Consider the following 14,312-nt stretch of genomic DNA (forward strand, 5'->3'; position numbering starts at 1 on the left):
AATTTGTGTCATCTTTCTCGCCTCTCTTTTCTGCTGTTTCTCTTTCTCTCCTATGCCGATCTGGCAGGAGCCAAGGATTACATTTCTGATTCTGTGCTTCTCTTCGTCATGAAAGTCTGGTGGTGGTGGTGGTTCAGTCGCTAAGTTGTGGCCGACTCTTGCGACCCCGTGGACCGTGGCCTGCCGGGCTCCTCTGTCCATGGGATTCTGAGCACTGGGTAAACTCCAGTGCCCCAAGCAGATGTGCGGCTCTTGAACAGGGTTTGATCTCTGAGTAACAGGCATGCAGAATGAGAAGGGTGAAGGAGAGAGAAGACCGAATCCTGCTTGCTTAGGTAGATTCCACTGTTAATCGCCAAGCTCCTTCCCGACATGGTGCTCCCTTCCGAGATGCAGAAGGTAGACAGCCTAGCCAGACACATCCTGCAAACCAGTCCTTTGTCTGTGTCTGCCCCCAGCCTTCTGCTCACGCTCAGAACAGGAGCCTGCGATGGAATTAGCGTGTCTAAAAATACCACTGAATAAACACACCCAATTTGAAACACAAAGGGAGACAGAATTATGGACACGCTTAAATGGCAACGGCAGAGCTTAAATTACAGGTCTGAAAAGCGTGATCGTTTCTTTGAAGGCTCTGTTCTCCTTTTAAAAAAAAAAAAAAAATGATTCCAATTCGACGAAAACAGAATGCAACACAGAGCCTTTGAAAGGGAAAACGGGAGGCAGCCGGCACTAATTCGGTTTAATTAATGCCATCCTGTTCTTTGGTCTATAAACAGTTATTGAAAATGCAAGATGCCTATACGTGGGCTTCCTCCCATGTTCTCAGCTCTTTGGCAAAACCATTTCATCACGCGTCCGTTGCTACCAAGAATGGAAGCCTAAATTAGGCCAACGGCACTTCCGTGCTCCCTATAGAAGGACTTCATTTTTGCTACTAGTCTGGACATTGTGGTGGGCTGCCGTCTATGGGGTCGCACAGAGTTGGACACGACGGAAGCGACTTAGCAGCAGCAGCAGCAGGACGTCTTGGGGCACTCTCCCCTTTGGGTCAGCTAGAACTAGGACAAGTCTGATAAAACTGTCCACCAACATCTCTAAAATCATGCTTTTTAAAAAAAAGGAACTGGCACCATTTTTTTTCCAACAAACGGTTTTAGCCATGGACACCTATGGATACTAAGAAAGTGATCCTTTACACTGCCTCTGAAATGAACTAAAATTACCACGCTCTGGGTAGTAGGAGGACACAATAGGCAAATCTACCTTATTTTTGTTTATTATTTCAATAAAAATAAAATTATGTATTTTTGGACCACAAAGAAGGCTGAGTGCTGAAGAATGGATGTTTTGGAACTGTGGTGTTGGAGAAGATTCTTGAGAGTCCCTTGGACTGCAAGGAGGTCCAGTCAGTCCATCCTAAAGGAGATCAATCCTGAATATTCATTGGAAGCACTGATGCTGAAGCTGAAACTCCAATCCTTTGGCCGCCTAATGGGAAGAGCTGACTCATTTGAAAAGACCCTGATGTTGGGAGGGATTGGAGGCAGGAGGAGAAGGGGATGACAGAGGATGAGATGGCTGGATGGCATCACTGACTCGATGGACATGAGTCTGAGTGAACTCCTGGAGTTGGTGATGGACAGGGAGGCCTGGCGTGCTGCGGTCCATGAGGTCGCAAAGAGTTGGACACGAGTGAGCGACTGAACAACCCACCTGTGTCCAAGGGGAATCGTGGTATGAGGCCCTCCTCCTCGCAATCCTACAGAGGACTAGGTGAGTCGAGCATCTGCAGCAAACACTCTGTGACCCTTTCCTGACCAGTTCTCCGCGGCTGTCTTCACCTTGGAGCTCAGATGGCTCAAGCAGAGGCCACCGAGGAGAGGAGAGGAGGGCCCAGGGCAAAGACCTGCTCATCTCTTAACACGGGAAGGTCTGCAAAGGAGGAGGGACCTCCACAAGGGACGTAGAAGGCCCCGCCAGTAAGGAAGGATGAGCCAGGAGGCTGCAGGGCCCCGGGGAAGCGGCCAGCGTGCTGAGAAACCCGTAGAAGAACACAAGCCCTGAGATATAGCCCCGGGGCTTCCTGTCGTTCAGAATTACCACTGTCCTCCTTGCGAACTGAGAGGGTGTGGGTGGAGAGGCTGCAAGGCAGACTGCCACGGGCCTGGGAGGGAACCAGGGGTCAGAAAATGGAGAGAGGGCTTCCCTGCAGGTCCAGAGGTTAAGAAATCAACCTTGCAACGCAGGGGGTGTGGGTTCGATCCCGGCTCCTGGGAGATCGCACATTCCCCGGAGCAACTAACCCCGTGCGTCCCAACTATTAAAGCCCACATGGCCAAGAGCCTGTGCTCCACAAGGAAAGAAGGCACTGCAATGGGAAACCTGAGCACCGAAATTACAGAGGAGTCAGGCAGAAATACAGTAATTGATATTGTTCAGTCACTCGGCGTCTGACTCTCTGCGACCCCACGGACTGCGGCACACCAGGCTTCCCTGTCCATCACCAACTCCCAAAGCCTACTCAGAATCTACGTCCATCGCATCGGTGACGCCATCCAAGAAAAGGAAACGTAAAAAGCAGGCATGGACCCCTATCCTGAAAAGCCTGCTCCCAGAAAAGCAGAAAGAGAAACACTAAGGACGTGACAGCTTGAGCCTGGGTTATATTTAAAAGCAGAAACGTCTACCAGTAAGGGAATAATTAGGTAGGCTTGTTATACACCCTGGGATGAAAGTGTATGGAGCTAATAAAACCCAGGGCGCTTGCTATTTCTGTTTCTGTTCCTAATTGCTACCGAGAAAGCCGGCGTTCATCACAAGATTGAAGGGAGGCCAGCTCTCGCGTGTGGGAAATCTCGCCATGCAGAGACGCTCAGCTGAGAGGGGTCGGAAGTTGGGCCAGCCCTTTCCAACTGTGGCCAGACCCCCGGCTGCAGTGCCTGGAACACTGGGCCCAAGATAAACAAGATACATCATTTTGCTCCATGCTTCTTTCCTTATCAGCTGCAGCAAGAAAGTTTAAAATCTCCCTGGCTATTTAAAAAAAAAAATTTATTTCCTATTTAACATGTGAGCTTAAAGATATTTTAACTCATGCAGCTTCATGCAAAAAAAGCTCTTAGATTAGTGAAAATTAATTCTGTGAACACCCTCTGCAAGCAGCTTCTTAAATACGCATTCATTAATAAACTGTGTGTGCTGTGGCCCCGTGTGCGCCGTGGTCCTGTGTGCGCTGTGTGGAAACACTTCTTAAAGCCGAGTTCCCAAGCCCCGCGTGGTGACTTTGTGCAAACTCAGCTTGGTGGCAAACAAGTGTCTGAGCCGTGATGGATGGTTCTTGCCCAGAGGATCTTTCCCAGGGGATGACACGGCAGAGGCAGAAGTGTCTGCAGGTTCTGATTGTTCCAAGTTGGCATGCACAGGCTTTTCTCTGCCACCTTCTTGGAAATTCACATCGCATCCTTCGTACTTGCTAAGTAAGGTTCATCCTTTCATCTCCACAGAGCTGAGCATTTGTTCTGCTTAAAGGACCAGACGTGGGATCCAACCTCGCCAAGGGGAGGGACCTTTTCAGGTCAAGGGTCCCATGAATTATGTCAACTTAAGAACGACCTTCATGAAGCAATTTTTTTTTTTTTTTTTGCTTGCATACCAACCCCACCGAAGCTCAGAGGTGCAAAGGCTGAACACAGAGCCTTTATGCAAATGTCACATTTTACTTTCAAATTCCTAAGCCCAGTTATCCATGATGTCCCAGAAAATCGGTAAGAACTTTAAAAAGAGCAGATAAGGGATAATGGTCTCGGGCAGACCAATTACAATATAGGCTTAAAATTATCTTTTTGCAAACTTGTTCTCAGCTCTTCCATTCTTTTGATTTATTCGAACCATGACTTTTTATCTCAGAGTTCTGTCCCTCGTTTTAGGTGACCTGCTGATATGTTTCTATTGAAGGACATGGAGGAAACGCAATTTCTCTTCCACGGAGAGGAGAGAGATTTTTATTCTTATAGACAGTCTTGCCGACATGGTGGGGGCTGAGAGGCGAAAGTGCCACCATCTGTGAGAGGTTTCCTTAGAGATGTTACGAAAGCCACAGCATTAGAGGAAAAAAAAAAAAAAATCTTTCATTCTCGTATGAATTTCCCAGTGCCTAAAAGAAACATGTGTTGTTACGGCTTAGAGATACTATTCTATGAAAAAAAAAAAAAAAACAACTATAGAGTTCTAGATATCTGTTATAGAAGGAATCCCACAAAGATTTTTCCAACAGACAAAGAAGATTTGTATAACATCATTGCTATCGAGTGCTTCATTGACATTGAATTAGCTCTTGTTGTTATATGGTGGTGGTCACTGAATTCATAAAGGCCATTCTGGTGAAGAGGTCTGAAAACATGGAGATGAATAATCATGAGTCTATAACACTTAGCCTTTTTTTTTTTTTTTAATCTCTGAAATAATGCTTTGGAACTGTGGTGCTGGAGAAGACTCTTGAGAGTCCCTTGGACTGCAAGGAGATCCAACCTCCATTCTGAAGGAGATCAGTCCTGGGTGTTCATTGGAAGGACTGATGCTGAAGCTACAATCCTTTGGCCACCTGATGTGAAGAGCTGACTCATTGGAAAAGACCTTGATGCTGGGAAAGATTGAAGGCAGGAGGAGAAGGGGACGACAGAGGATGAGATGGTTGGATGGCATCACCGACTCAATGGACATGCAGCTGAGTAAGCTCTGGGAGATAGTGGGGGACAGGGAAACTTGGCGTGCTGTGGTCCATGGGGTCGCAAAGATTTGGGGATGACCGAGGGACTCAGCAACAACAACACATACTATGAATCACATTCCCACACTTTTCACATATGCTGGGGACGACGGGCACCTTTTTATAACACATACATTTTCAGACTTTCATATAAATTTCCACATTCTGCTGCCACCTACGCATCTCCAGACAGTCTTAATCACCAGGACTTCTAAAACATTTAATAGAATAATAGAACGTTTTTTCTTTTGCCAATTAACATCTTAGCACTTACTTTAATATTGGAAATATTTTAAAGGTTTCTCTCATCTCGGCAGAAAGTCCTCTCATGCAGGGAGGGAGCTGTGAGTCAAACACCTACTTTGCCTACTTTCAGAGGCAAAACCGTTTCCCTTATTCTCCCAGATTTTGGTGATCTGAGTTTTTGTGATTGTCGTTCACACACAAGGAATTGAATGAGAATTCTAACCCAACATGTGAATGTAAGGTGTTGAGGAAAGGACTTCCCTGGCGGTTCGGGGGCTAAGACTCCAAACTCCCAGAGCAGGGGGGCCTGGGTTCAATCCCTGATCAAGGAACTTCGTTCTACATGCTGCAACTAAAGATTCCCGCATGCCGCTAAGACTCGGTACAGCCAAATAAATGAATTTTTTTAATCTTTAAAAAAGGAAAAGAAGAAAAATTGTTAAAAAAAAAAAACAACTGTTTCAAAGTGTTGAGAAAGCAGCACACCTTCCCCCCAAATGTTAGATATTTGGCTAGAGAGGAAAGGAAGAAGACCCTTGACATTCTGGAAGACCGTGTCTTTATTACGAGCAGAGATATTTAGTGGGTAGCTGCTATCTCTACTCACGAAACCTCAGACTCGAGAGTGTGAAGCTGGTGCTTAGGCCGTAAAGAGAAATCGCCTTTCAGCAGCCCCCCTCAAAGGGCGCGACGTCCTCAACACTTCACAGAGCAGTCCACACACAGACACTGGGGGGAGACAGGAATGCTTCCTTCTCCCTCAGGAAAATTCATAAACACATCCATCCCCTGCCATTCAAGGGTCGATGACCTAAGGCCACACCTACATCATTTAAACTGAACCAATATGGGGCGGGCGGAGGGGGGGAGGAATGAAGAAGCAAGAAGGGCAGGTTCACTTCCTTCAATCCGGTGGTGTTGGAGGTGCAGGCTTATCCATTCCAGGCGCCTGCTCACATCCTGAAAGCTGGTAGACCTTTGTCGGCTTACAGCATGGTCACGTCCTTACCAGCCTTCACAGGTTGAAAGTACTGTGAAGTCGAAAAGGCTTTGAATACACCTCACCTCGCAAACATCACTGATTAGCCCGCCTACCCCACACGTGCTCAGAACACGCATGTTGGCCAACAGTGGGGCAGAGTCTTCTAACATGGAGCCTGTGTGCTAAGAAAATGCTGAATGCCTCACATCATTTCCTGAATACTGCGCCAAAAGTGAAACACTTTGGGGATCGTTTGGGGCTCTGAAGAGCTTCAAGACCACAGTGTTTTCTGTTTCAGCAGAGAGAAGAATCCAGAGAGAGCAATGTGGTAGATTAAAAAAAAAAAAAAAAAAAGACAGCGCTAAGTTGTGTCTGACTCTTTGCATCCCCATGGACTGTAGCTCACACCAGGCTCCTCGGTCCAGGGGATTCTCCAGGCAACAATACTGCAGTGGGTTGCCATTTCCTTCTCCAGGGGGATCTTCCCAGTCCAGGGAAAGGTCTCCCGAGGTCTCCCGCATTGCAGGCAGATGCTTTACCGACTGAGCTATGCAGGAAGCCCAAAGTGCTGGATAAGACATGATTGATTAGAATAAGACGCTTGTGAGGCTTACCGGTGGGATGGTGAGGGGTGCCGTGCCCCGAGTACTTAGTGGGGGCTACAGTTTTAGAATCAATGGAAAAGTGGGGAGCAGGGAGAAGACCTTTGTGTCTCTTGAGTGGACAGTGTGATTCCATCATCAGCTCCTCCTCCAAGTTTCGCGGGGGAGTTTTCTTATCCCTGCATGGTTGGGCTAGGCCATGGTTCAAATTAGACCTAGGTTCAAATTACTGTGGTTTTTTTTTTTTTTTTTTTCCTGTGTGCAGAGAGCATGTCCTAGATGTCTTCAACTGACTGAGCTCACTGGGCAGGATGTGGGTTTTTTCTCTCATCACTATTTTATTGTTTGGGAGCAGTTCTGTGTGGTTCTAGCACATGGTTTTGTTGCTAAGCAAGCCTGCCTGGTTGGTGTTTAAGCAAACCTGCTTTCTTGAGTGAATATTTTTCTGCTTAAAATCCCCTGGTGGGATTAACTGTTTAATCACCCACGTTGTCCCTTCAGTCTACTCCCTGTGAAAAGCAAGAAGCAGAATGGTCGTAAGTGTTTCGATCATTCACCCTGCAATTACAGGCTGACGGGGGGTGGCCGCTGCTCCTCTTCACGAAGGAAGAGGGCTTCCCATCGCTCGCCTGGGAAAAGACCGACGTTCAAAATCTGTGGTGTCTGCTGAATGCATATGTCTTTCTGCCCCCGGAACGTAAAGTGGAAATACCGAACGCCTGGGCACGTCTGTACTTGTTTCTATTGATGAAGCTGATTCAGCAGTGATGTGGAGCCCAACGCATCTTGAACCTAGAGAGGCCCCTGGGGAAGTCCGGGTTTCAGCCCCGGCGTCTTCCTCACTGTCTCTTACCCCCACAGCTCTTCAGGGGCCCACCCCCACCCTTTTCACCACTAACCACCTTTGCCCGGGATCCAACTGGGCTGATCCTATCTGATCCAAAGAGGTTTGAGAGACTAGCACCCACCTATGGATGGTCACAGCCTCTAGAATAAAAGGAAATGATAAAGACAGCGCTCTGCTCCATAGTCAAAGGGGTGGTTTTTCCAGTGGTCATGTATGGATGTGAGAGTCAGACTCTAAAGAAAGCTGAGCACTGAAGAATTGATGCTTTTGAACTGCAGCATTGGAGAAGACTCTTGAGAGTCCCTTGGACTGCAAGGAGATCCAACCAATCCATTCTAAAGGAGATCAGTCCTGAATATTCACTGGAACGACTGATACTGAAGCTGAAGCTCCAATCCTTTGGCCACCTGATGAGAAAATCTGTCTCCTTGAAAAAGACCCTGATGCTGGGAAAGACTGAAGGCCGGAGGAGAAGGGAGCAACAGAGGCTGAGATGGTTGGATGGCATCACCGACTCAACGGACATGAGTTTGAGCAAGCTCCAGCAGTTGGTGATGGGCAGGGAGGCCTGGCGTGCTGCGGTTCATGGGGTCGCTAAGAGTCAGACATGACTGTGCAACTGGACTGAACTGAACTGAAAGGCTGAGCTTCTCCCCAGGACGAGGGGTCGTCCTACCTGGATTCACTCATACCTCCTTCGTTAACGCTCACTGGAACTGCCCGGGTGGTCCCAGTGGTGAAGCATCTGCCTTGCAAGCACTGCAGAGGATGCATGTTTGACCCCCTGGTTGGAGAGCTAAGATCCCCCAGGCCTCAGAGCAACTGCTGATCCCACGGGCACCACAGCTAGACAGTCCGTGGGCCGCCACAAAGAATCTGTATGCTGCAACTAAGACCTGTCACAGCCAAATCAGTAATAAATATTAAAAAAAAAAAAACTCACTAAAAATGCCCAGACATTCCAGTGGCCCTTGATCTACTAGACAAGAAAAGGTTTGAAGCAGAAGTAAGTTACTAGGTGCGCATCCTCAGTCGCCCAGCTGTCTCCGCCTCTTTGTGACCCCATGGGCTGTAGCCCGCCAGGCTCCTCTGTCCCTGGGATTCTCCAGGCAAGAACACTGCAGGGGGTTGCTATTTCCTCCTCCAGGGGATCTTCCCCACCCAGGGACGGAACCTGTGTCTCCTGCATCTCCTGTACTGGCAGGTGGATTCTTTCACCACTGAGCCTCCCAGGAACAGGACTCACTGGGAAGTGTGTGGATTCCCCGTAGGAGTGGCTACATCTCAAAACAGACACGTGGGCGGTTAATTTCACTCCGAGTGCCTGTCGCGTACAAGAGGTGTGGCTGGACTCGTCTGAGAACAGTGCTGCTAGACCGGGGCTTTATTCCGATGGCCTCGTCTCTTGCTCTGTTGGGTGTGGCCGTGGGAACGTCCGCTGTTGAGAGCTTAGAATCCCAAGCAGAGTGGTTTACCTGGCAGTACACTCATCTGGAGAGTCTGCACTGAATTAGAAGAATTTTTCTTTCCTGAACACTTTTCTCCTTGGCTCATATTTTCTTTTCTTCTTTTTTTTTTTTTTTTAGATCAGTGTTTTGGTTCACAATGATTTTAGATTTACGGAAGAGTTCTAAACAGAACATGGAGAGACCTCCCCCGCGGTCCAGGGGCTAACATGCTGTGTTCCCAATGCAGCGGGGGCCCAGGTTCAAACCCTGGTTAGAGAACAATAACCCACATGCAGCAACTAAGACCCAGCCAAATAAAAAAAATGCACATTTTAAAACAGAGCACGGAGACGTCCCATATAGTTGTCACTCATTTCAGCCAACATTAACATCTCACTTAAGCACGCACGCTGGTCAAAACCAGACATTGAGACATCACTGCTCACTGTATTTCAGGCTTTATCAGGATTTCCCCCAGGTTGTACAATGATATTTTTTCTGTTGGAGGACGCCATGCTCTATTTCGTTATTATGCCTTGGTCACCTTTGCACTGTGACGGTTCCTCCAGTCTCCTCACTTGTCATCATCTTGGCAGTTAGGTATTTCTTAGAATGTCCCTCCCTCTGAGTCTGTCTGGTGTCTTTCTGGATGTTAAACTGGAGTTAACCCTGATGCTGGGAGGGATTGTGGGCAGGAGGAGAAGGGGACGACAGAGGGTGAGATGGCTGGAAGGCATCACTGACCCGATGCACATGAGCTTGAGCAAGCTCCGGGAGTTGGTGATGGACAGGGAGGCCTGGCGTGCTGCGGTTCATGGGGTCACAAAGAGTTGGACATGACTGAGCGACTGAACTGAACTGATGGGTTTTAAACAGATAGATCTTCAGAGCTGAGGTACCCTTCCCACCACGCCATATCAGCGGTCTACGACTTCCACCTGGCTCACCAGTAGACATCGGGAGCCATGATCACTTGGTGAAGATAATTAAGTGTCTGTCGAGTTTCTGCACTGCGCATCACTCCATGTTTAGGGTAGTCATGGGACTTTTAAAAAATGCATTCATTTTCAAATTGCCTAAAGTCAGAGCTATTTCTTATTTCTATGGACTTTTTTTTTCTATTCTCAATTTACTTCTAATTCAATTTCACCTTTGCTGTTTTCTTCTAGGAGGGGGAGGAAAAAAAAAAAACAGTTCTTAAATACCACCTTTCTCCCAGAACTCTCCTACTGAAACCTGAAGGCTATTCTTGGTTGGGATGAAAGGAAACCCATAGTTTAGGCATCTCTGAGGTACGAAGAAATGTAATGAATATTTTATATACATTTCCTACTTACATTTCACAAGAGCCCGCTAAATTAAATATTAACAGACAGGTTTTCTTTTCTGTTTTTTCAAACGAAAGAACCAATTTTCCCAAGGCCACAGTTAAAGATGGGAAGTCATAAAACAGGTAGGAGAGAACCAAAATGTTTTAAGCCAGAAGGTTGAACGTCACCTACTAGCTGTTCAGATTTGACCCCTGGCACTCTAGTACACAGACTAGAAGTATATTACGCATTTACAGCGTACTTCCTCACATCCGGGCCTTGAACACTTGGTCCTGCAGCCCCCAGGCTCTAAGTGGCCACCCCCCAGGTATGACTCATCCCGCACAACTAGCTAAAGCCCGCCTCCTCCAGGGAGCTCTCCCTGACTGCGATGGGGACACTTTCCCCCTTGTGCTCAACTCGTCTTCTCTAGCACTGGCTGGTCCTGAATGCTGTCTGCCCTCCCCTGCGTCCAGCTTGTCAGACAGGTTAGCCCGCCCTGCACCACGCCTTGGGAAGACATACGTGTGTCAGCCCTGAGGAGCTGTGCTTCTGCAAGGACCATCACACATACACACACACGCACACACACCCCACCCCGGTCAGGACAGCCCTCCCGTTGCTGGGCTGGAACCTTGCATTGTATCCTGTGGACTAAACCAAGGTCCTGGCTTCAGCCCCTTCCTGGGGCTGGCCCTGGTATTTGACTCATGAAGAAGTTCACCAATCACAAAGTCTTCACCAAGACGGCTATCACATGTGAGGCCAACTGCTGTGGATGAAATAACAAGCTACAAGGGTGTATTGTGCAACATGGGGAGTATAGCCCATACTTTATAGAAACTAGAGATGGAGTATGGGCTTCCCCATGGCTCAGTTTGTTCAGTCACTCAGTCGTGTCCAACTCTTTGCGACCCCATGAACCGCAGCACGCCAGGCCTCCTTGTCCATCACCAACTCCCGGAGCTTGCTCAAACTCATGTCCATGGAGTCAGTGATGCCATCCAACCATCTCAGCCTCTGTCGTCCCCTTCTTTTCCTGCCCTCAATCTTTCCCAGCATCAGGGTCTTTGCTGCAGTGGCTCAGCAGTGAAGAACTCACCTGTAATGCAGGAGACCTGGGTTCGATCCCTGGGTCGGGACGATCCCCTGGAGAAGGGCACGGCAACCCTCTCCTGTACCCTTACCTGGAGAATCCCATGGACAGACGGGCCTGGTGGGCTACGGTTCGTAGTGTCACAAAAGAGTCAGACACGGCTTAGTGACTCAACAACAGCAACGATTTTAGATAAAGACATCACAGTTTGATAAAGACTGTCTCCCGGCCGACACAGCAAAACTGCATGAGATGACGTCGTACCTAAATCTATCTGTATATGGGCTCAGGTGGCTCAGTGATGAAGACCCCGCCTGCAGAGGAGATGTAAGAGACTGATGCAGGAGACATAAGAGATGAAGCTTCAAACCCTGCTCTGGGAAGATCCCCTGGAGGAGGAAATGGCAACCCACTCCAGTATGTGTGCCTGGGAAACCCCTTGGACAGAGGGGCCTGGCGGGCTGCAGTCCACGGGACTCACAAAACAGTCATGACTCAGAGACTAAACACCAACACAGATGGAGTGTGACCTTTACAAATTGCAAATCACTACGCCGTCCCCTTGTTAACTTACATAATACTGGACCCCAACTATACCTATACTGCATACACTGTATATACTATAGTATGAAATCAAAAGACGCTTACTCCTTGGAAGGAAAGTTATGACCAACCTAGATAGCATATTCAAAAGCAGAGACATTACTTTGCCAACAAAGGTCCGTCTAGTCAAGGCCATGATTTTTCCAGTGGTCGTGTATGGATGTGAGAGCTGGTCGTCTATGGATGTGGTAAAGAAAGCTGAGCACCAAAGAATCGATGCTTTTGAACTGTGGTGTTGGAGAAGACTGTTGAGAGTCCCTTGGACTGCAAGGAGATCCAACCAGTCCATCCTAAAGGAGATCAGTCCTAGGTGTTCTTTGGAAGGACTGATGCTAAAGCTGAAACTTCAATACTTTGGCCACCTGATGCAAAGAGTTGACTCATTGGAAAAGACTCTGACGCTGGGAGGGACTGGGGGCAGGAGGAGAAGGGGACGACGGAGGATGAGATGGCTGGATGGCATCACCGACTGGGTGGACGTGAGCTTGGGTGAACTCCAGGAGTTGGTGATGGACAGGGAGCCCTGGCGTGCTGCAATTCATGGGGTCGCAAACAGTCAGACACAACTGAGTGACTGAACTGCACTGATACTATATATAGTATGTAATACAGAGTATCTACTGTACTATAGTATATATACCTATACTATATAAAATATAATGAAGCAAAACAACCTAAATGTGGGCCTCCCTGGCGGCAAAGGAACCTAAATATATATACACGTGCAAACCAGGTAAGCATCCGGAAGGTGCATACGTATATATGTCAACATAAGAATGAGACATAGCTGCAGACATAGAGGCGTTCTATGCACAGTGTCAGGGGGGAACACTGAAGACTCCTCCAGCAGCCTGGTGACAGGACTTGTCTCCATCCTGTCTTGTCTGAAGTCCCCTCTGAGCACTCCCTGCTGCCGCTTCTGGCTGCATGGTGCACCCTCAGTGGGGACTCTGAGAGGGGTCCTTAAGGGGCACCACTTAAGAGCAGAAACTGGTTCTTAGGGTGACAGCCCTTACTGGTTTGTTTTTTTTTTTTTTTTTAATGTCTAAAGCACAGATAGGTATGCAGCACTTAAATAGACATACAGTGTAACAACTGCGGTGTAAAAATCTCACAGGAGGGAAAGGGTAGCACCATTAGAAAAGGAAATGCTTCCCAGGTGATGCCAGTGATAAAGAACCTGCCTGCAAATGCGGGAGACTGGATTCAATCCCTGGGTCGGGAAGATCGCCTGGAGGAGGGCATGGCAACCCACTCCAGTACTCTTGCCTGGAGAATCCCATGGACAGAGGAGCCTGGTGGGCTCCAGTCCATGGGGTCACAAAGAGTCAGACACGCCTGAGCACACGCTCACGCAGAGAAGGCGGGAACGGGCCTACATAATCGTTTCATGTCTAAATGAACACACCGGCCAAGAAGCCAAAGGTTAAGGATTGAAGTAAGTCATGGGACCTCCTGGTGGTCCTGTGGCTAACACTCCAGGCTTCCAAAGCAGAGGGACCTGGGTCCCATCCCTGTTCAGGGAAGCAAATTCCATGTGTCACGACTAAGAAGCCTGTATGCTGCAGCGAAGACCTGCCACAGGCAAGTAAATAAGTATTAAATAAGTCACAAGGCTGGAAGGTGGACAAGGACCCAGGAACTGTTTGCTTATCTTCATCCTCACGCCAACTGCTAGGGGCACAAGTGATTACCATTCCATGTTTTGTAAGTGAGGGAGATGATGCAGGGAGATTCTAGGTCAAGGTTCCGAGTTGACCCAGTTAGTACGTGGAAGACCCAGCATCAGAGGGAGGAGCTTGAAGTTAGACACTAACCACTGCACTGCCCGGCATCCACGCACCGTCACGGACACCCAAGAGCTCACGGTGCCTGGAAGAAGCATTCTTAATGCTAAGAAACACTAAATGCATTCTCAGTGCTCAGTTCAGTTCAGTTCAGTCGCTCAGTCATGTCCCAAACCCTCCCAGCATCAGAGTCTTTTCCAGTGAGTCAACTCTTTGCATGAGGTGGCCAAAGTACTGGAGTTTCAGCTTCAGCATCAGTCCTTCCAAAGAACACCCAGGACTTTTTTCCTGTAGGATGGACTGGTTGGATCTCCTTGCAGTCCAAGGGACTCCCAAGAGTATTCTCCAACACCACAGTTCAAAAGCATCAATTCTTCTGTGCTCAGCTTTCTTCACAGTCCAACTCTCACATCCATGCATGACTACTGGGAAAACCATAGCCTTGACTAGATGGACCTTTGTTGGCAAAGTAATGTCTCTCTGCTTTTGAATATGCTATTTAGGTTGGTCATAACTTAAGAAACACTAAATGCTCCCCTCATAGATAAAATAGAAACAGGTACCCACTTCTGCAAATTGTTCAGTCACTCAGTCATGTCTGACTCTTTGTGACCCCATGGACT

The sequence above is a fragment of the Ovis aries genome, chromosome Y (genome assembly GCF_016772045.2).
Source record: "Ovis aries strain OAR_USU_Benz2616 breed Rambouillet chromosome Y, ARS-UI_Ramb_v3.0, whole genome shotgun sequence".
Classification (NCBI taxonomy): domain Eukaryota; kingdom Metazoa; phylum Chordata; class Mammalia; order Artiodactyla; family Bovidae; genus Ovis; species Ovis aries.